The following is a 21,553-nucleotide window of genomic DNA, read 5'->3' as shown; positions in this document are numbered from 1 at the left end:
AGATGACCTATTTTTCTGGCAGAACGTTTTTTGTTTTCTTTTTTTAAAAAGCACTATTAAAGAACTCTGTGACTTGGTTCTTGCTACTGGAAGTTAATAGATGCTGTGCATGATAGCTGAAGGAATACGAGAGACCTCAGTGATTACTGGAGTGTGCCGGAGACGCAATTATGGAAAGTTACAAAGCTGGAATGATGGGAAATAGAGGGAGGCCAGCATTAATCTGAGGCATCCTCTCAGTATTAATGTGGATAGAAAACACTGAGGATTGTTCAGACAACAGATCACTTGTGCCAAAACATTTTGTCTTAGCTGGTGCACCATATACCCTCTCCTACAAAGGAAGAGAGAAAGACTGTTCGATTAAACTCTGGAATTTGTTGCCAGAGAATGTGGTAAAGGCGGTTAGCTTAGCTGGGTTTAAAAAAGGTTTGGCCTTGGGGAAAGTCCACTGCTTATTTCTGGGATAAGCAGCATAAAATGTATTGTACTTTTTGGGGAACTTGAAAGGTATTTGTGACCTGGATTGGTCACTGTTGGAAACAGGATGCTGGGCTTGATGGACCTTTGGTCTGTCCCAGTATGGCAATACTATGTACTTATGATTCCAGGATCTTTTATTCTATGTGTGGTCCATGCAGGTGAATGGAGAAGGATCACTTGCTTGCAATATCCTGATGTAATGAAGGTATGCTTCCTTTCAACCGATTTCAGCAAAGCCCATAAGTCATGATCATAAATTATGGTGATATTGAGTTGTTTTGCTGATGTAGCCAGTCTGAGACATTACCGTCTGTTCCCAAAGTTTCCCAAGTTAACTCTACATAATGGCCATTTCTTCAATATCTCTCCTCTGCATTTCCAAACTCCCCAAAACTGACTTCTATCAAATGTAGTTTTGACTAGGGATGTGCATTTCTTTCAATTGACAGGGGAAATGTTCATTTCTTGTGTCATTTCGGAAATACATTTTTATTGAGTGTAGCAGTATACAAAATACAGCAAAAGGAAAACTACAACCCTTTCTCCAGTGTTACACAAATGTTTCATATATCTCCCTCCAACCCCTTTCCTTCCTCCAGTGCCCTCAACAGTAGATCAATGCAAATCGTGTTCCATTTTAATAACCAGTTCTAGATTCTGGAGATACCATGGAAGGAATCAGCTGGTTGTGAATCATACATACAAACATAAACCTTAAAAAAATAACGGAATGTCATTAAAAAAAAAAGATTCAAGGATTAGCTCTTGGAAAGGGCGACCATTTATAAAACTGAGCTTTCCTTCCCCGTTAATCCAAAATGATAGGAAAATCCCTAAAAATTGTTTTCCTGTGTTGCCAATAGGCACTATTTGAGCAAAAGGCTGGCCCACTGTTGAGCAATAGGGTGCAATATTGACAACACTGCCCCCCAAAATAATAATAAAAATAAAATGAAATGATAAAATCCCATAAATGGCATGGGAAATTAAACAAAATAAAATTTTGGCCTGCACACTTCTAGTTTTCCCCTTCATAGAATCAATTATAGCAACATTCAAGAAGCAAGACATACATATGCGAGGGGTGTTGCTAAGATAAAACTATATGGGACCTAATGGTTCTTGGGGGATTCATTTGTACTCCTTGCTGACTTTGCTGCTGCAGGCTTTGGAAGTATCTTTCTTTGACTGATGTGGATTGTGAAATCCCATTATTTTATCATACAAGAAAATTTGTTTTTCTCTTAAATCTTCTTGGAACATCACAAGACTCCTGAGGCAGGCACACAAGCGCCGAAACACGGCTGCTGTGTAGAGTCATTTGATAATCATTAATAAAGACTTTGTAACTACATACATCTCCCTGGGTTATTGAAAGAGCCAGATCATCCTACTCCCTTTTTTTGCTGACCTAATGGTTCTTTACCAGGTTCCATCAGAGGGACCCCACTAGGGACACATATGACAAGAAGGAAGAATAAGAGGATAAGGTGCTTTAGACACACCCAATGGGAAGTCTGAGAATTTGGGAAGCAATAAAAGCAAATGCCCAGAAGATTCTAGGGCTCCTGGAGGTTGGTTCCAGGTGAAAGTCTCAGATTTCCTCCAGGATTAAGTTCCTGAAATATCCCATGAAGGGGTTCCAAGTGAAATCTGGAGAAAGAGAGCATAGGATGTTCCTTGCTCTCTAGGGATTTTTCTTGTAAAGACATGTGACTTTAGGAAGTTGAAGGGACACAAAAGATCCATGCACATCCAATGTGTCTGAAAACCATAAAAGGCATCTAACCAAGTAAAAAAGCTCAGTGGGGGGTTGGATCCAGAGAAAGAAGGAATCTTTATCAATAGGGGCAGATTAGATAGGCGGACTGGTTGGGCTGGATAGTCTTTTCTGGCATCATTTACTATATTATTATGGAGAATTAAGCCTTTTTATCCAGGATATCTTACCCTGTACAGTGTACACTGCCTGATGTCTCAGCATCTGAGAAGAGGAGGGAAAACAGATTGAGGTGAAGGAGATTCAGACACAAAGGAGAGGTCAGAAAGGTCAAGGACAAATTCCTGAAGTAGCCTTAAAGAGTACCAGTCATGAACACCAAGAGCAAACAGTACAACCTAGAACAAAAGTAGGCCATGGACAATGTAGAAGAAACACACCAAATAATTTAATGAAATGACCCTTGCTTGAGTGCATTGGAAGAGGAATGGAAAACAAAGAGAAGCAGACCTTGAGAAGCATTGTTGATACCTGGGAGTTTTAAAGAGTTAATAAAGACTGCTTTTCCAAAAAGGTCTGCTTCTCCTTTGTTTTCCATCTTGGATATTGTGGACTGTTTACCTTGTTGTTTTAGGAAGAAAAAAATGAAGATAGTGCCTCTGTATAAGTCTCTGGTGGAACTCATTTAGAGTATTGTGTACGGTTCCAGAGACCGCACCTTCAAAAAAATATAACCAGGTTGGAGTCAATCCAATGGGCGAACACTAAAAAGGTTAGTGGTCTTTATTATAAAGCGTATAGGAACAGACTTAAAGATCTCAATATGTATACTTTGGAAGCAGGGGCATAGCCAGACTTCGATGGGAGGGGGGCCAGAGCCCAAGGTGTGGGGGCACCTTATGGCCCACCTCCCTGCTGCCACGCTACCGCCGCCAACTCTGCTCCCCCACTGCCGCTTCTCCCCCCCCTGCCGCTGCTGCCACTGGGAGGTATCTTGGCTAAAGCATTTGTCCTGCACATTGCCTGGCCTCTGTCCTGTTTTCAGCGCTGTGCACGCACATTTTAGTTTCATTAAAACGAGCATGCAAGGTGCTGAAAAACAGGACAGGGCACCAGCAATGTAAGACCAGCGCCGGACAAACACCTTAGCTGGGGACCCCCGCCAGCCAAACTGGAGGGCCCGGAGCCAGTTTGAAGGGGCCCAGGCCCCCGTGGCCCCCCATAACTATGCCAGTTTAGAAGAGCACATTAACAGGCTTATTTTTGAAAGAGAAGGGTGCCCATCTTTCGACACAAATCGGAAGATGGGCGTCCTTCTCACAGGGTTGCCCATATCGGTATAATTGAAAGCCAATTTTGGGCGTTCTCAACTGCTTTCCATCGTGGGGACGACCAAAGTTCACGGGAGCGTGTTGGAAGCATAGTGAAGGCGGGACTGGGACATGCCTAACACATGGGCGTCCTCGACCGATAATGGAAAAGAGAAGGGCATCCCTGACGAACACTTGGACTACTTTACCTGGTCCTTTTTTTCTTACGACCATGCCACAAAAATGTGCCCTAAATGACCTGATGACCACTGGAGGGAATCGGGGATGACCTCCCCTTACTCTCCCAGTGGCCACTAATCCCCTCCCACCCTCAAAATCTTAAAAAAATATATTTTTCCAGCCTCTATGCCAGCCTGAAATGTGATACCCAGCTCCATGACAGCAGTATGCAGGTCCCTGGATCAGTTTTAGTGGGTGCAGTGCACTTGCCCATCCCCCCCCCCCCCCCCACCTGTTACACGTGTGGTGGTAAATGTGAGCCCTTCAAAACCCACCAGAAACCCACTGTACCCACATGTAGGTGCCCCTCTTCACCTGTAAGGGCTATGGTAGTGGTGTACAGTTGTGGGGAGTGGGTTTTGGGGGGGGGGTTGGGGGCTCAGCACACAAGGTAAGGGAGCTATGCACCTGGGAGCAATTTCTGAAGTCCACTGCAGTGCCCCCTAGAGTGCCCGGTTGGTGTCCTGGCATGTAAGGGGGACCAGTGCACTACGAATGCTGGCTCCTCCCACGACCAAAGGGCTTGGATTTGGTCGTTTCTGAGATGGGTGTCCTCGGTTTCCATTATCGCTGAATATTGGGGACGACCATCTCTAAGGTCGACCTAAATTTTGCGATTTGGGCGTCCCCGACCGTATTATCAAAATGAAAGATGGACGTCCGTCTTGTTTTGATAATACGGGTTTCCCCGCCCCTTCGCTGGGACGTCCTGCGAGGACGTCCTCAGGAAAACTTGGGCGCCCCTTTCGATTATGCCCTTCTAAGGCTCCATTTGCTGCAGCTTTGTAAAAGGACCTCTTAGTGTGCAAACCGAATATGTGGGTGGAGCACGGACAGGGCATGGAGAGGTCCCACACTTACCTGCATAACTTATAGCAGTGCTTCTCAACCCAGTCCTCAGGGCACACCCAGCCAGTCAGGTTTACAGGATATCCGCAATGCATATGCATGAGCTAGATTTGCATTCACTGCCTCATTGGTACACAGATCTGTCGCGTGCATATTCATGGTGGATATCCTGAAAACCGACCTGGCTGGGTGTGCGCTGAGGATTGGGTTGAGACACAATACAGTAAATTATGCACTACAGTGAAACATTTATTCATTAACATTTTAGCCTGCTATTGACATGGTGTATTTGATAGTACCTAAAAGTTGTCACGTGAATGATGATTTACGCTCTGTTTTAGAACGGAATCTCAGAGCCCAGATACTGTTACATAAGTTGCACATAGTGCCCTGCATTTTGATATCCATTTTTAGGTGATCTTTATAGAATTGCCTCTATAGAGCGCAAAACTAAGGTGCAGTATAAATAGAAGTTAGTGTAAATATGTTGTTGTTTTTTTGTTTAATAAAAAATGCAACAGGCAGTTTTTTTTTTTAAATCTTTGAAGCAGCAAGTTACAAGAGAAGGAGCATAAATAAAACGAAGCAAATGCTGTTTGCTGTGAAGCAGTGCAGAGAGTAAGAGAAGCCAGACAGCTTCAGAGATAGCAGGACCTGCTGTTCTGGCCCTGATTTTAAAGCTGTCTGCTGCATGTTTACAGCTCAAAGAAACAGGAGTAAACAGGAAAAATCAAATGCTGCTGCACTCATGAAGGCAGAGGGGTAACTCGACATGACAAGGTACATTGATGCCATCTTGCTAACAAAATGTGTATGAGGCAGGCAGATTTAATAACCAAATGTCATATACATTTGCAAAAATTGCTGTAATTTGTGTGTATAAAAAGTGTTTTTTCTTTGGCATTGAAGAATCTGTATGATTCTATTCTGAGTAGAAGATAGTACTCCTTCAGGAAATCTCAACGGTTTAGATTGTAGCGGACAGACCACATGGGCCCTGGTTTTTATGTGCTGTCATATTATGCTTTTCAATTGTGCTCATTTACCTCTCCATCGTATGTTATGTTATGAATAATTATTTTCTTAATTTATCTATTTTTATGTTTCTTGCAAATATATAGTGATATGTAAGTTGATGGTGCTTCATAAATGCAGGGTCAGCACAAGGGTATCGGACACCCTAGGTCAGGGGTAGGCAACTCCGGTCCTCGAGAGCCGCAGGCAGGTCAGGTTTTCAGGATATCCACAATGAATATGCAGGAGATAGATTTGCATACCATGGAGGCAGTGCTTGCAAATCTATCTCCTGCATATTAATTGTGGATATCCTGAAAACCTGACCTGCCTGCGGCTCTCGAGGATCGGAGTTGCCTACCCCTGCCCTAGGTGAACCTTCGGCATGGCTCCCCTCAGAGGCAGCTCAAGCCTTTCCACCCCATATTCCAGCATCGCCCCTTCCTTTACTATCCCCCTAGAAGTCCAGCATCTTCCCTTCTCTTACCAACTACACCCCTCAGGTGTCCAACATCTCCCCTTCTCCTATCAGCCAACCCTCTCAGATGCCCAGCATCTCCCCTTCCCTTCCTTTCCCTTTAGGTGTCCAGCATCTACACTTCCCTTGCTTACTCACTTCCCAGGTGTTTAGCATCTTTCCTTTCCTACCTTCCAAGGTGTCCAGCATCTTCTCTTTCTTCCCGTACCCTTTCCTCTGCTGCTCCCACTGCCAGACATCAAACCCGCGTAAAAAAAACCCCAAAAACAGCTTGGTAGTGGGCCTTCGAGCACTACATGTGGTCATAGCCTGCCAGGACACTCAAAGGCTCGCAGCCACACTGACAGAGGCTCAGTGCTGTGCTGCTGAATTCTCCCCCCCCCCCCCCCAATAGATCTGCTACTGCAGGCGAATGCCTAGTTCACCTACTGGTAGGGGCTGCCCTGCATAAATGCATCATCAGTGCAGAGCTGCCACGTTACCCATTCCAGGAGGAAGACGTTTTAGCCGGTCCTGGATTTCTGCCAATCTCATCCTGGTGCATTATGGGACCTGCAGCACTGATTTCACTGGTTAGAATCATGGACTATAAATACTACACTGCTTTGGGATGGAAGTTTAAAACCAGGACTGGCCAAAAAGTCTCCCTCCTGGAATGGGTAACTTGACAGCTCTGTCAGTGTTTCTCGATCAGGTGAGGCTCAATCAGTGACTCCTGTTTGATTCAGTATATTACAGCTCTTCCCTCTGCCCTTGTGCCATCCAGTGAATCAAGGGCTCTTCTTTATTCCCGCAGAGCTCAAACAAATAGAACTGGCCAGTTTCTATTATTCTGACCCATTCCAGAGATTTCCCCAAGAACCATACATGGCACAAACACAAACCTCTCCTTTCCCTCTGACATTTTGCAGCCCCCACAAGCTAAACTTTTCATCCTTCCTGCCAAAAGCTCCCTTCTGTTAAACAGGAAACTGTTGATGCATTGTGTGTAATTTGTTAAACCCCAGGAGCTGAGGGGGTGTTGTCACTTCGGGGAGAGTTTCTGGAGCTGTAATCTCTTCTGGTACGATTCTGACTCAGCTCATTGCCACTGAATTACTTGCTGCTGATAAAAAAAAAAGACCAGTTTTGGTCTCAGAGCAGCCAGACAAGTTCAAAGCACCCAGATTTTTCCAGTCCTGTTTTTTTTTTTACAATAATGTTTTATTTTAACATATCGGTAAACAGAGAGTGACACACATTACATGGAATGGTAAACTTCTTGATGATGTGATCTCACGTATAATTAGCAAGACATGGTCTTATGTATCATTATGAACACCAGGGAGTCTGTTCCCTGCCATGGAAACAAAGGACACATCCACTGAATTCATAGTCAAGGAAGCAGGAATTAACATGTGGTGCACTTATTATTAAAGCTTCACATTGGACAAGTGGTGGGATGAACTAGCCCCATCTAGAACAGCTGTACCAAATAACAGTGCTGGCTTCAGGAAGTCTTCAGATAGACACTAGGACAAATGATCTTCTATAAACAATACAGAAGCATGAGGGTGAGAATTTTGCTGCCAACAAAACTCACTTTGTGTATGCAACACTGGCTTCAAAGATCCTGGTGCTCCAGGGGCTAATGCATGAAGGTGAGAAAAACATTTCCTACTGGGGCTTTTAAGTAAATGAGTCCAACAGAAAAACTGTACACGAAAGTTTGCTACTCAAAATTTGTGAAGTGTAGTTTTAGGGGTTTTTTTTTTTTTTTTTTTTGCAAACTTTGGTCTGTGAATCCCATTTTGTATGTAGTTTATTCATTAACCCCAGATTCTGTACTGGCCTCCCAACACGGGCCACGGATGCAAGTGTAATTAGTCAATTAGGTACTAATAATTATTGGAGTTAATTGGAGTGGTGGAGTGGCCTAGTGGTTAGAGCACCGGACTTGCAATCCAGAGGTGGCCGGCCCAGTTCAAATCCCACTGCTGCTCTTTGTGATCGTGGGCAAGTCACTTAACCCTCCATTGCCTCAGGTACAAACTTAGATTGTGAGCCCTCCTGGAACAGACAAATATCTAGTGTACCTGAATGTACTACTGAAAGGGGTGAGCAAATCTAAATAAACTTAATTGGTACAAATTAGGAGTTATGGGTGCATCTACCCTACACCCTATACTATAAATGCATGCCTAAATCTCATGATGTGCAACAAGGCAGCGTGGCCATGGGAAGGGCATGCAATGTTATAGAATACTTAGATCTGAGCACCCACTGCCATTAGTTGAGTGCAAGTATTTATACCAGCTTTTGGCAGATGTAAGACCTCACGCCCAAAGTTAGGCACGGGAAGCTCAGTACACTAGTATTCTGTAAAGTGTGCTCTGTGTAGACAGCCTTTTACAGAATACTAGCTTAGCACAGATCTTAATGGCGCCTAACCGTTCACTGAATCTAGCCCTAAGGAGCCCTTTTACTAATGCTTAGAACAAGCTAAATGATGTGCCTTATTTTATACCTATATGGCCACGTGGGTCCATTAGTGTGAGCTAAGCTTTAGTAAAAGGGTCCCTAAAAGTACAGGAACAGCTTTTCATGGTGTTGCGTTGCCACAGTTCATTCCCTATTAATCTGAATACAATTTTGCCAGCAGAAGACAAACTACACGTGAAGTTTTATTCTTCGCAAATGTGGTTTTGCATGCTAAAATGCCGGACAGCACGCACTAGGGCAAGTAACACACACTATTGCAGGTTTTGCATGCACAGCATCATTTGTGGAGTTTTCACAGATTAAGGTGATTTAGGTCAGGCACTGAATGAAGAGCAGGAAAATGCAAACAGGGTCTTTCTTTGTCCACTAACAGCTATGCTACTCTGCCAGCCTTAATGAGGAAAATTTGGAGCCAAATTATGACCTAAGCAGGGGTTGGCTCTGACTTCTTCTGAGACTCCTAGCAGAGAGCCAACAGAGAGGAAAAAATAAGCAAACAATTCCATCTCAGTTCAGGTATTCCTCCACATTCTATAAAGGCCGTTCAGATTTGGACGTGAATTTCAGATTTGTGTGCAAACTAATCCTATATAATAAAACTCACCCTCAACATTCTGAGGACAGTGACATCACTGTCACTTCCTTCCAGAACGGTTCGTAAGACCATGGTGGTGAAGCCACCGAAATCGCCCAGGCTAGGGTCCCGCCCTCGCGTCAAACGTCATGACATTGAGGGCGGAGCAATGGCGTTTGGTGCGTCCAAGAGGTACGGAATGCGGAGCAATGCCGTCAGAACGACGAAGGGGTCCGTAGGTAGGTAGGTAGGGAGAGAGAAGGCGGCGACGAAGGGGTCGGTAGGTAGAAGGGGGGGGGGGGTGGGGAGGAAAACCTTGCTAGCGCCCGTTTCATTTGCTCCTGAAACAGGCCTGTTTTCCTAGTGAGTTAATGAGCTACTAACAATCGATCATTAATTGGAACTAATTAGGATTTGTGCGCAGATGTGCCTGCATACTATTGTTTAACACTGCACACCTAAATTGTCTCACACGTAACTCAAAAGGGGGTGTGGCCACAGGAGGGGCATGGGCGGGTCAGGAGTGTTCCCAAAATACCAGGGTTATGTGCCCAACTTGTGCACCAGGGTTTACACCAGGTTTCAGCAGGTGCAAGTCCTTATGCTAAGCGCTATTCTATAAAGGGCACTTAGCAAGGATTCTTCCTGGTGCCTAACTCTGGACATTATTTACTGCATCTGGCCCATTGTTCTTTAGTTACTGCACACAAGATGGGCCCAGATCTTGTGGATAATCCATGCCATTAGCAGGAGAAAGGGAAGCCCTACATTCTGCAAACTGAGCCTTCAGGATTTAGAATTTAAATATGAAGTGCAATCCCATTATAGTCATGGGTCTCAAATCACTCCTGCATGATTCTTCAGAAATCCACGGGCCCGGCCTTTCCCATTTCTCCACCAATCCCAACAGTCCCCCTGTCCAGTATTGACTTACAATAGCTTTTCTGTCACCTGTCCATCATCATTAGATTTACCAATAACACTTTAGCAATCACAACTCAGCTCCTCCCCAAGCTCCCATCCTAATGTCTAGACACATTTCCTCCAAGACCATTGTCCCTCATCTAGTGGGAATTAGCCCAAACATCACTGGACCTCCCTCACTTGCATTAGGCTCTCATAATTGGTAATATAGAGCGTAATTGCACCTTCATCCCCAGTTCTCTTGCTCATTTGCTAATTGGTAAGCAGGTTGCAGGCATAGCCACAAGCATAGAGACCACACCAAGCTCATTTAGCCAGACAAGCCCCCATGCTGTTGGGCAGGGGCAGGGGGTGGCATCAGGCTGGGCAAGGTCAACATTCTTTGGCACCATAGCTGAACCTTCAGCCTTGGATGCCCTATCAATGAATCTCTCAACAATCACGATTACCTGTAAAAGTTATAATTGCACATCATGCTTTTAAATATTCAGCTTTGTTTTGTTTAGAGATACATAATGATTAGGGCAATTTCCAACAGCCATTCATCTAAATCAATGAGCTAGCTGAAACTTTTCCACCTTGTTTGTAAGTAAAAGTGTGCACTGATGGTTCTTTGGGTTAGTGTGGCTGTCAGAACCTATTATTTTGCCTTGAATGCATCTACGTGACACTCCCTGTTCCTCCCTTGAAGTCTAGGCAGCCACCTAGTCTACCTAATGGTTAAAGCCTGCCCCGAGGTTGAGAAGGTCACTGCTGTGTTGGGTACTTTTTCCCCATAGTTTAATCCTGAAGACAGGATTCAGAACTGCTTTGCTGTCTGCAAGTGGGCCAGCTCCATGTTTTTGAGCATCTTTCCTCTACTGGTCTTGGCATGGCCAGTGCTTCTCCTTGAACTGCAAATGCGGGGATATAATTATCTCACAGCTGTCCCATCCTGATGTATTTCAGAGACGCCAAGTTCAGGCTGTAGACCTTTTGGCCAGTCCTGGTTTTAAACTTATATCCCAATGCAGTATAGGATTGTAGTGCCTGATCCTGCCCTTGAAATCAGTGCTGCAAGTCCCATAATACAGCAGGATAGGGTAGTAAGAAATCCTGGACTGTCTCAAAATCTCCAGCCAGGAACTGGGTAACTTGTCATCTCTGGTTGATAGCAGTGTTACTGGTTTAAAGTGTAGAGGGTGCAAAATTACAGATAGCACTATGCATTCACGTATAGGTTCAAAAACCAGGACAACCCAAAAGTCTCTCAGCAGAAACTGGGTCCCTCAGCAAGTCTATTTGTCTCATGCAGATTTACTTGCTTTGTGGAACTGTAGTGTGGTTATTTATGACTGCTGCTGAACCTGTTTCAAAAAATCTGCCACCCTGGGGTAATGCATATTGATCCTATACCTAAACGAAGGCTTCTCACAGCTAGTCAAGATTTTCAGCATATCCACAAAGAATATGCATGGATAAATGCACACACACTGGATGGAGGCAGTGTATGCAGATCTGTCTCATGTATATTCATTGTGGATATCTTGAAAATCTGACAGGCTGTGGGGTCTCCAGGAAGCTCTAGCCTAAAATCCACCCTGCTCTCAGTCATATAGGTAAAAGACTTAGCATTGACTAGTCTTGTATTTTTAAATCTGTAGCTCTGTTGGCAGTAATTCAATAGTGTCCACCGGAAAACAGCATCACAGAAACTGCGGCAGATAAAGGTCATTCATTAGGCTTATCTTGCCTGCCCAACTTCTTTTCTGGTCTGGTGCCAAAGACCCCAGCTGACCACTAGTTTTCCTACCTTTTTCTGTAGAATATCTGACTGGCTGGGGAGCTCCCAGGACAGGTTTGGGAACCACTGACCTAAGCCCGTGTTCTGGTTTAACCCCAAACATTTTGCAACTTGAAAATTGTCAATAATGTACTGACAAAAGAACAACTAAAAATACCAGCATGCAGAGCAAGAGACATTTAAAAACCAGCCCTGGCTCAAAGTCTCAGATAGTTTGGAGAGCCCTGATCAATTAACAAAACCCAGCATTTCTAAGAGTTTAAAACAGAAACCCAGTGGATATTCAAATGGCTATGGAAGTTTTCCACAGACTGCTGAACTCGCCTTGTTTTGCCAAGCAGGGATCAGACCAGCTCCTTGATTTGTGGCAAAGAGCAGTGTTTCCCAAGTTGGTCCTGGAGTACCCCCCCACCCCCCCCCCCCCCCCCCCCCCACTTACCAGTCAGGTTTTCAGGATATCCGCAATGAATTTGCATGAAAGAGATTTGCATACAATGGAGGCAGTGTATGCAAATCAATATCATGCATATTCATTGTGGATATCCTGAAAACCTGACTAGCAAAGGGGTACTCCAGGACTCCTTGGGACACACCTAGCCAGTCAGGTTTGCAGGGTACCCACAATGAATATCCATGTGATAGATTTGCATACAATGGAAGTAGTGCATGCAAATTTATCTCATGCATATTCATTGTGGGTACCCTGAAAACCTGACTGGCTAGGTGTGTCTTGATGACAGCGTTGAGAACCCCTGCTCTAAGCACAGTGATTGTTAGCAATAGCAAGCACAGAAGTGTTGACTAAAGAAGAGACCTTAAGTTACCTAGTTCCATTCTGGAGATTTTTGCCCAGTCCTGATTTTGAACTTACATTCTAAAGTGGTGTGGGATTTGTAGTGCCTGATCCTGCCCATTGAAATCAATACCGCAAGTCCCATAATGCAACAGGACGGGGGTGATCAGAAATCCAGGACTGTCCCAAAATACCCAGCCTGGAACTGGGTACTAACCCGGTGGTTCCCCGAACCTGATCCTGGAGGCACCCCAGCCAGCCAGGTTTTTGGGATAGCCACAATGAATATTGATGAGAGATATTTGCAAGCAGTGGAGGCAGTGCATGCAAATATATCTCATGAATATTCATTGTGGATATCCCAAAACCTGACTGGCTGGGGTGCATCCAGGACCAGGTTTGGGAACCACTGTACTAACCATTAGGCTACTCCTGCATGCCAGCACAGACTGGTTCAGTCAGTACTTGCAGGGATTTGTAGTTCTGACGTTCATTCTGATTTGCTTAAGAAAAAGCAAGGCTGCAAGTCCATGCAGACTGTAGGGTAAACCTAGTACTGGATCAGCCTGTTTGGACAACTTGGAGCCACTTGGCATGCAGAGATGCCAAGTTACCCAGCTCCAGGAGGGAGACATTTTGGCCCGTCCTAGTTTTGAAATTAAATACATCTCAAAGCAGTGTGGTATTTGTAGTCTTATTTCTACCCGTTATGAAATCAGTTCTGTAGTTCAGGATAGGCTTGTGAGAAATCCAGAACTGGCCTACAATCTCATCACTGGAACTGAATAACATGGCAACTCTGTCCATGCCAGGAACAATTTAGCCAAGTCTTGGTCTTACTTCAGCTCAGTACTCCAAGCCCATGCTTCTCAACCCTCTTCTGGAGGCACACCTATCCAGTCAGGTTTTCAGGATCTCCACCGTGAGCATTATATGTAATTCATCTCATGCATGCTTGTTGTGATAATCCTGAAAACCTGACTGGCTGGATGTGCCACCAGGAGAGGACTGAGAAGCACTGCTGTAAACATTCTGAGATTTCTCCACTGTTTTACTATCAGTAGCCATGTCAAAGCAGTGTGGGATTTGTAGTCCTTGACTCTATCCATGGAAGTCAGTACTGGAGGTTCCATAAAGCATCAGCCGTCAGAAATCCAGAACCTGCTTAAAAATCTCCCTCCTGGAACTGGTAATCTTAGCAGTTCTGAATGGACTTGCAGTTTTGCTTTTCGTATGCACAATGCGTTGTTTTTATATTGTATAAAATGTTTCCACTGAGAAGAATTATTTCCAAAGCTGATTTTCTCTGTGGTGTATAATCTATGGCTCTGGCATTTCTGGGAAGGTGTGTGTGTAGGGGGGGAACTTGCCTGCTAGCCTCCTCCTATTATGCTATGTGGGATGAGGATCTCAGTGTGTCAATCCTTAGTAGATGAGGGGACTGCAGATGCTGACACAACAAGTACACCTTGAAGCCTTTGTTCTTCTAGATGACTGTGCATCTGCAGCCCTGGGAGCACAGTTACTACACTTAACAAGTCAGTGACTGCACAGAAATAAAGGCTATCATAGTATGGATTTGACACCTTTTTATTACACAGACCTAATACCTTTCTTGCCTAGCTTTTGGGAACTATGCTCCCGGCTTCAGCTCTGCTTTTATTTCTTAACCTTTTTCTGTGCATTCACCTCGACTCGGATGGTAACCACTCTATTAAAGCTGGAGGCGGAAAGAGGGCAAATGAACATCCCTCGTACCTATTACAATAAATCTGTTTGATATCTTTGACAGATCCAATGAAGAGCAGGTTAACTTCTAGCCCACAGATCAGCCTACCTTATTACCCCATCCTCATTCACAGAACAAAGGATCTTATACTAGATTAAGAACATCTCTATCTCATATCCAAGGGACACGGACAGAAAAGGCTCAGGGCTGTGGGTAGATTGTGATGGGGACTACTTCCAATGGTTAGAACTGTTTTCCCTTCAAATCAGCACATAAACAGAGTGTAATAAGCACACACACATGCACATACTTAAAGGCACATATTTGTGCCAGTTGGCAGCTTGGTGAGAGGAAGGGGCAGAGGTCTGCAGTCCTTTGATAGTGTCTTTCCTAATTCTCCCCCTTAAAGGCCAGCGACACCTGTCAAGACAATTGAGACACTCCACAGTATAACCTGCATCATTGTTCCACTTTCTTCCTCTGTAAAATCTATCTCTTCTAGAGCATTTTGATGGGATTTAAGGTAGATCGCATGCCCCCTCCCCCTCCTCTCAACATTTCAATTGCATACAGATTCTGGATGTTCTTTCAGACCCAGCTATCACAGTCTGGGCAATTTTGAAGGCGGTCGTTTCTATTTTGGTTTGCACTTACAAATACTGCAACGTTTTGAAAAGGAAGGCAAAGCAATTTTAGTGTCCAGTGGAATTTCACCTGTCTGCTGGATGCCTGGCAAGAAGCATACCAGGCACGAGAAGTGTTTGGGAGAACGGGAAATCCTAAAACTTCATTAAAAGGATATTATGCACATTCTTTTTGTTTGGCTCACTTCCTGGTTATTACAGATGATTCCTATGGGATCAGGATTCCCAGAAACCAGATGCCATTCTCCAGTGGACGTGATCCTCAAAGAGTTCTGTATTCAGTCAGTAATTCTTCTTCTTTTGATTCATTCCAGGATCAGGTTAGCAGTTAGCTCCAGATAATCAAGGAGAAGTGAGCCAGTCCTGGCTTTGTAATGTCTATTCAATTTCAATTGTAAAAAAAAAAAAAAAAGAATTAAATACCCCAGAATTGGGACTAGTTTAAAACCTGAGTGCTTCTGAAATTATCTATCAATGACGAATTTGTTTGTTGTCAGGCACTATAAGGTTAAAAAAAACAAAGCTATCTCAGGTGATAGGCTGATGCCACCTGGTATTCTTTACACTGGCTTTGGGCCAGAGTTGCCACCTCATAGATTCCCTAGATGACTTGTTGACTCTGTCAGGGACCACCTGTTATTTTAGCAAAGTGACATTTGGAAATGATCTACCAACTCCTGATGGGGGGGGGGGGCTTTCTCCCCTTATGGTGAACAGTGCACAGGCACCAGCCAGGCACTCTTTAAGGTGAGACTAAATTTTAGGCACTGTCCCTCTATTGTCTTTCTCTGTCCTTATTTTCAAAACACTTTGGCTCATCCTGTCTTTCCAGTGCGAGTTGTGAAGGCCTTTCTGACACCCTGTTGGGGTGTGCTAAGACTCTGTCCTCCTCCGCCAGAATCTAAATGCCAACTTTAGACCTGAAAGGCAAGTGTGAGCAATGATCTCTTGTTAAGCTGAGCAGCTGCTGCAGTTGTTCAGTTCTTTGATGCCTGTCTCTCGGTAGCAATCTCTATCTCTCTTTGTAATTTTTCTTTGACTCGTTCCCCTTACAAATGTGAACAGTAAGGCCTTTCATCTGCTGTCTCACATTCCCCTGCTAGAAAATACATACATATGCAAATCATGTCTTTATTCTTGCAGTGCGTGAGAGAGCCCCAGTGCAGAGGGAAGGCTTCCTTACTGCTCATGGTTACCATTTCCATTAGTCTCACAATTTGCAGAAAAGGAAATCCCCAAATCAGAGAGAGAAAATGCGGTGGCAACTCACAAGGTAATCCCAGCCGGGGTGCCGAATGCTACGCCTCCTCTCTTGCTCCAATGCAATTTTCTTTTAAGCCTTCTCATGGCAAATGAGATAGGTTGGCGCCACTCTACTCGTCTATGAAAGACAGCAGGTTTTCCAGCGACAAAATTCTTTTCCTGCAATATGGAAACATCCAGGAAAAGCAAGCTAGCAACTCTGGGCACAGTGATGAGTGGAGGTGTCACTGGTGGGTGGTTGATGGGGGGGCTTTAAATCACAATGCCCCCTGCTCCATGGCGACCGATTCCTCTCTCCTCTTCCTCTGTCGCTCCCTCCTTGCCCGCCAGCATATGAAAGCAGCCACCAGTAGTACCACACCGAAAGCTAGTGTGGCCACTGAAACCACCTTGGCGATGTCCATTTGCGGACCGTTAAACCTGAAGGTGATGCACGTTGTCGCCATGCCGATCACCAGCGAAACAATGCCAAAAGGGAAGATGCAGCGGTGCCAGGACTTCTCTGTGCCCCCCGTGGCTAGGGCCAGCTTGTTCAGGGTGGCAGTGGAGTCGTTGCCAGTGCCAGCTGGCAGTCCCGGTTTAGCTCCTTGGAGGCAAGTAAGGGAGTTTGATTTGCACCCAGTCATAGTTCAGCAATGAAACAAAATAAGCAATGGAAAGACTAAAAACAAATATATATATATACAGTATATAAAAGACAGACTGAGCAAACTTAAAGAATTAAACTTCTCTGAACATATTTCCTCTTCTTCATGTACGAATCCTGCTTTGCAAAGAAATAACAACCACCGAACTTGCTACTGCTTTCTGCCTTCCTCCAGGTGATTTTTCAGCACATTCAGAAGTCTCTGTGTTCCTTTCTGTCTCTCTCCTTCGCTGGGTGTCTGCCAGTGCCTTGCTCTTTCTTCCTCCGCTGTTTTCCTAATGTTTTAGCAGCGAGCGGTGATTGGCAGATGGGAGAGGTGATATCACTATGGTGGGTGGGCGCTTGCTAGACTCAAACCCGCTTAACCCTTCACAGGCTTTGCTCTGCCAATGTCTGCTGCGACAGTTAGCAGAAGGGGCTGTTTTCAGGATGGACTGTGGTATCCTGAAACAAGGAGTGTACGCTTGGGAAATCCGAAAACTTACAATATTTTAACATATAGATGTATTGTCTTTTAAATTTGAGCAAGTCAAATAACGACAAAGAGGTTCCTCTGACCACTTTTTCCTGCTTTGTCTCATTACCGCCACTCACCCCAGACAGTGTGTGTGGTGTGGGTGACACAGTTAGCCTCATAAACTTTGTGGACTAGACGACAGAGACAAGGCTGGGTGGCTGCAGGAGTGATGATGGCCTTTTTAATTTCCTCCTTGGGCTCCACCGCATCATTTCTGTGGTTCCTCCACCACTTGCCAATTCCATCCAGACTCACAGTCTCAAGTCATCAGCCTTGGGAGGCTCACCCAAAATGGTCGGAATTATTTAAGAAAAATTTAATTTGGCACCTACTGTGTTCTACCTTCCTCGTGCTATATAGATTTTGAACACAATTTTTAGCAGTAAAACTGTATACAACTGAAGTGAACTTTCACATCATCTGATACTGTTCTGTTAAATAAAGTCATATTGTACTAACACTCAAAAAGTCACATGACAAAGAGTAATACTCATCTTTTGTCAGTTATAAAAGTCGTATTGTCAAAAGTGAAAGGAGTTAAAGCTAAAATATTATTGAAAGATGTGCTACAAAATATAAGGACCAGTGATAAATTCATTTTGAGCCTGTATCCATTTTCAGACACTTGGTGGTGGTGGGGTAGAGGGGGTGTAAAATGGCATAATATTTAGTAGGTGTGTCGAAAATACTTTCCCAAATGTATTTGAAGATGATATTGAATACAGTCACGTTTCTCTTCTTAATGAGTGAAATGTTGTGCTGCAGGTGAATGTGTGTGGGTGTGTATGAGTTGGCATTGTAAGTATGACTGTATGAATGGGTGAGGTAAATGAGTAAATAGGTGAAGAGTGTATGCAATGATTTATTTTCAGGAATTCAATATACAGATTCTTGTTTCTAAGTGGTTCATAATTCTGACTGAGTGATTGGAGTGGGTGCAATGTTTTAGTGAGTAAATTGGATAAGTAAGTTAGTGAGGTGTTTGTATACAAGCGGATGAGCTGGGTGAGTGGTCACAGTGTGAGACAGTGTGGTATGTGGCTGGTTGTGGGGGGGGGCGAATGGAGTATGCAAGTATCTATAGGGGGGTGACTGAGGTCTGCTTGTGTATTGGGAGTGAGATTGGATAAGCTGTCTGTGTGCAAGTGAGCAAGTGAGTGAAAGATTGAAATAAGTTTGGAATGAGTGAGTGAGAGGTACATAGTGCACACTCGCAGATGGTCTCTGGGTACCCCTGAGCCTCAGTTTCTTCCTCACACCTCTCTTCTCTAGACTTTACCACATTCTAAAACCCTTCCCTAATGCTTGATCCATTCCTTTCCATCTGTTTTCTCCGTACCTCTTTTGATGCTCCATACTTACCATGCCACTCACTTTCTCCGTCTTCTCCTCTCCTCTTCAGCAAGCAGGACACAGGCTCACCTCCTGCTATGTCACTTACTTTCTCCACCCTCTCCTTCTCCAACAAGCAGGACCCAGGATCACTACCTGTCATGTCATTCGTTTCTCCACCCTTTCCTTCTCCAACAAGCAAGACCTGGACTCACTGCCTGCCATGCCACTCACTTTCTCCACCCTTTCCTCCTCTTCAACAAGCAGGACCTGGGCTCACTGTCTGCCATGTCACTTGCTTCTCCACCCTCTCCTCTTCATAAACACTTAAGTACATATGCTGCTTATCCCAGAAATAAGCAGTAGATTTTCCCCAAGTCCATTTTAATAATGGTCTATGGACTTTTCCTTTAGGAAGCTGTCCAAACCTTGTTTAAACCCCGCTAAGCTAACTGCCTTTACCACATTCTCTGACTTGGGGGAGTGCAAAAGAAAGCAAATTAGCAGGTAAGGCCTATTTTCACCATTTACAACTTCCTGATGTAGGCAGCACCTTGGGCCAAGGATTACTTGCAGGTAAGCTCAGATCCAGTTCTGTTTGATGGGGAAAGCACTACTGTTCCTTTTTTCAAATACTTAGGGATCATCATTGATTCTGCTCTAACTTTTGCCCCTCAAATTTCACATGTTCTTAAAATGTGTTTTTACTTTTTGTGCCAATTAAGATCAGTTCATAAAATGGTGGATACTAAATCGCTTTGCACTCTTTCTAATACCTACATTAACCTATGAGATGACATAGAAAGAAAGGGGGGAGTGGATAGTATCCTCTAGCAACTAAGACAAAAGTGCCCAGCATGTCACATACACCTGCCTAGCACATTGTAGCCACTATTGCAGGAGAAATAAAGCAGGAACCCCAAACACCCACAGTTGAAATCAAACCCACCTGCCCTACAGTCAGGGTATATAGCCCTACCCCCTATGTCAAATACATATATGATAAAGGAGTGATCAGTTGCCCTCAAATTTATTGGGATATATTAACTGCCTTTATGAAGAGAGTCACCCAAGGTGGTGTACAGTAGGTACAGTTTAACATAAAACTTATTTTGTTAACAACATAACAATACTAAAATAACCAACTACTATAATAAAACTCACCCTCAACGTTCTGAGGACACTGACGTCAGTGAAGCCAAGCCCTGACTTCCTTCAAAAAGGTTCGAAGGTTCGTGAAGTCACCAAAATCGCTCTGGGCCCCGCCCTCGAGGGCGGAGCAATGGCAGAACAACGAAAGGGTTGGCAGGGAGGGAGGCAGGGAGGCGTGGGGGGTGGGAAATCGCTCCGGGCCCTGCCCTCGAGGGCGGAGCAATGGCAGAACAACGAAGGGGTTGGCAGGGAGGGAGGCAGGGAGGCGGGGGGGGGGGTGGGAAATCGCTCCGGGCCCCGCCCTCGCATCAAACGTCATGACGTTGGGGCAGAGCAATGTAAGAATAACGAAGGGGTTGACCAGGGAGGGATGAACACCTTGCTAGCGCCCGTTTCATTTGCTCTGAAAAGGGCCTCTTTTACTAGTAAATACAATAAATGAGGTAAACTTGAAAACAGTAAATTAAAACCTAATAATAGAACTACCATGAAACAGCATAAAAATGTACACATTTAACAGCACTGGAATTCAAATACCAGAGATATAATACAATGTTAGCATAATACTAATGATACATCTAATAAGCATGTATTAGAACATTCAACTAACATATATATGATGCTAAAGATTTTCTACAATATGGCTTACCATATAGTTGAGGGACCAAAAGCAGATATATGATGGGAACAAGATGCGTGGTACAGAGTCAGTTGGGATATTTTGATGGTTAGTTAAAGTCAAGGCAAGTTCATTGTATAGTTAAGCAAGAGATAAGAAATGGATCTAAGTTACAGTGTATGTAGCGAGCTAGTCAAGATGTAGAATGAGTGTAGTCAGTCACTCTATGTATTAAAGACTTGGGAGAAGATCCAGGCTTTGACCTGCTTCCTGAAGTAGAGGTAGTCTCGAGGTATATGCAGACCCTCTTGGAGTAAACTCCAGAGTGTTGGGGCTACTCCTGAGAATGCTTGCTGGCAGGTATCACATCATACAATTTCTTTTGATGAAGGTACAGGTAGTGATGATTACTGAGAGGACCTTATTTATTTGTTTGTTACTTCTGTATCCCACAATTCCCACCTATTTGCAGGCTCATATATATCTAAGGTACAAATAGTGATGATTTTGACGAAGGTACAGATAGTGATGATTATTGAGAGGACCTCACTCCCCCTGTATTTTTTCACAGAGAGGGCGATAAATACCTGGATCGCCCTCCTCTGGGAGGTGGTGGAGATAAAAATGCATGGGGATTACTACTTGAATAGAGAATGGATGTTATTATGTTGCTATTCTTTTTTCCTTTTATGTGTATATATTTTTATGCATGTATATTGATCTTTCTCTCTTCTCTCTTGTTCTGTGTCTTTTTCTGTTGCTGACTCTTGTTCACCTCTTTTTTGTGTGTGTATTTTTATCAATCTGTCTCGTGTGCGTGCATGCGCATGAGGGTGTTCACGCAATACTTTGATTAGTCTGTTTCTTTCTATGTTTGTGTGTTTTGTCTCTCTCTTTTTTTCTGAGTGTGTGTGTGCTTCTGTCAGCCAGTCTGCTTCTCTTCTGTCTGTCTGTAGTTCTGTGGAATAGTTATTCTGTTTTAAAAATATACTTTCATCTCTT

This window comes from Microcaecilia unicolor, chromosome 8, assembly GCF_901765095.1.
Source record: "Microcaecilia unicolor chromosome 8, aMicUni1.1, whole genome shotgun sequence".
In the NCBI taxonomy this organism is placed as follows: Eukaryota; Metazoa; Chordata; class Amphibia; order Gymnophiona; family Siphonopidae; genus Microcaecilia; species Microcaecilia unicolor.
Note: the sequence above shows the minus strand (reverse complement) of the source record.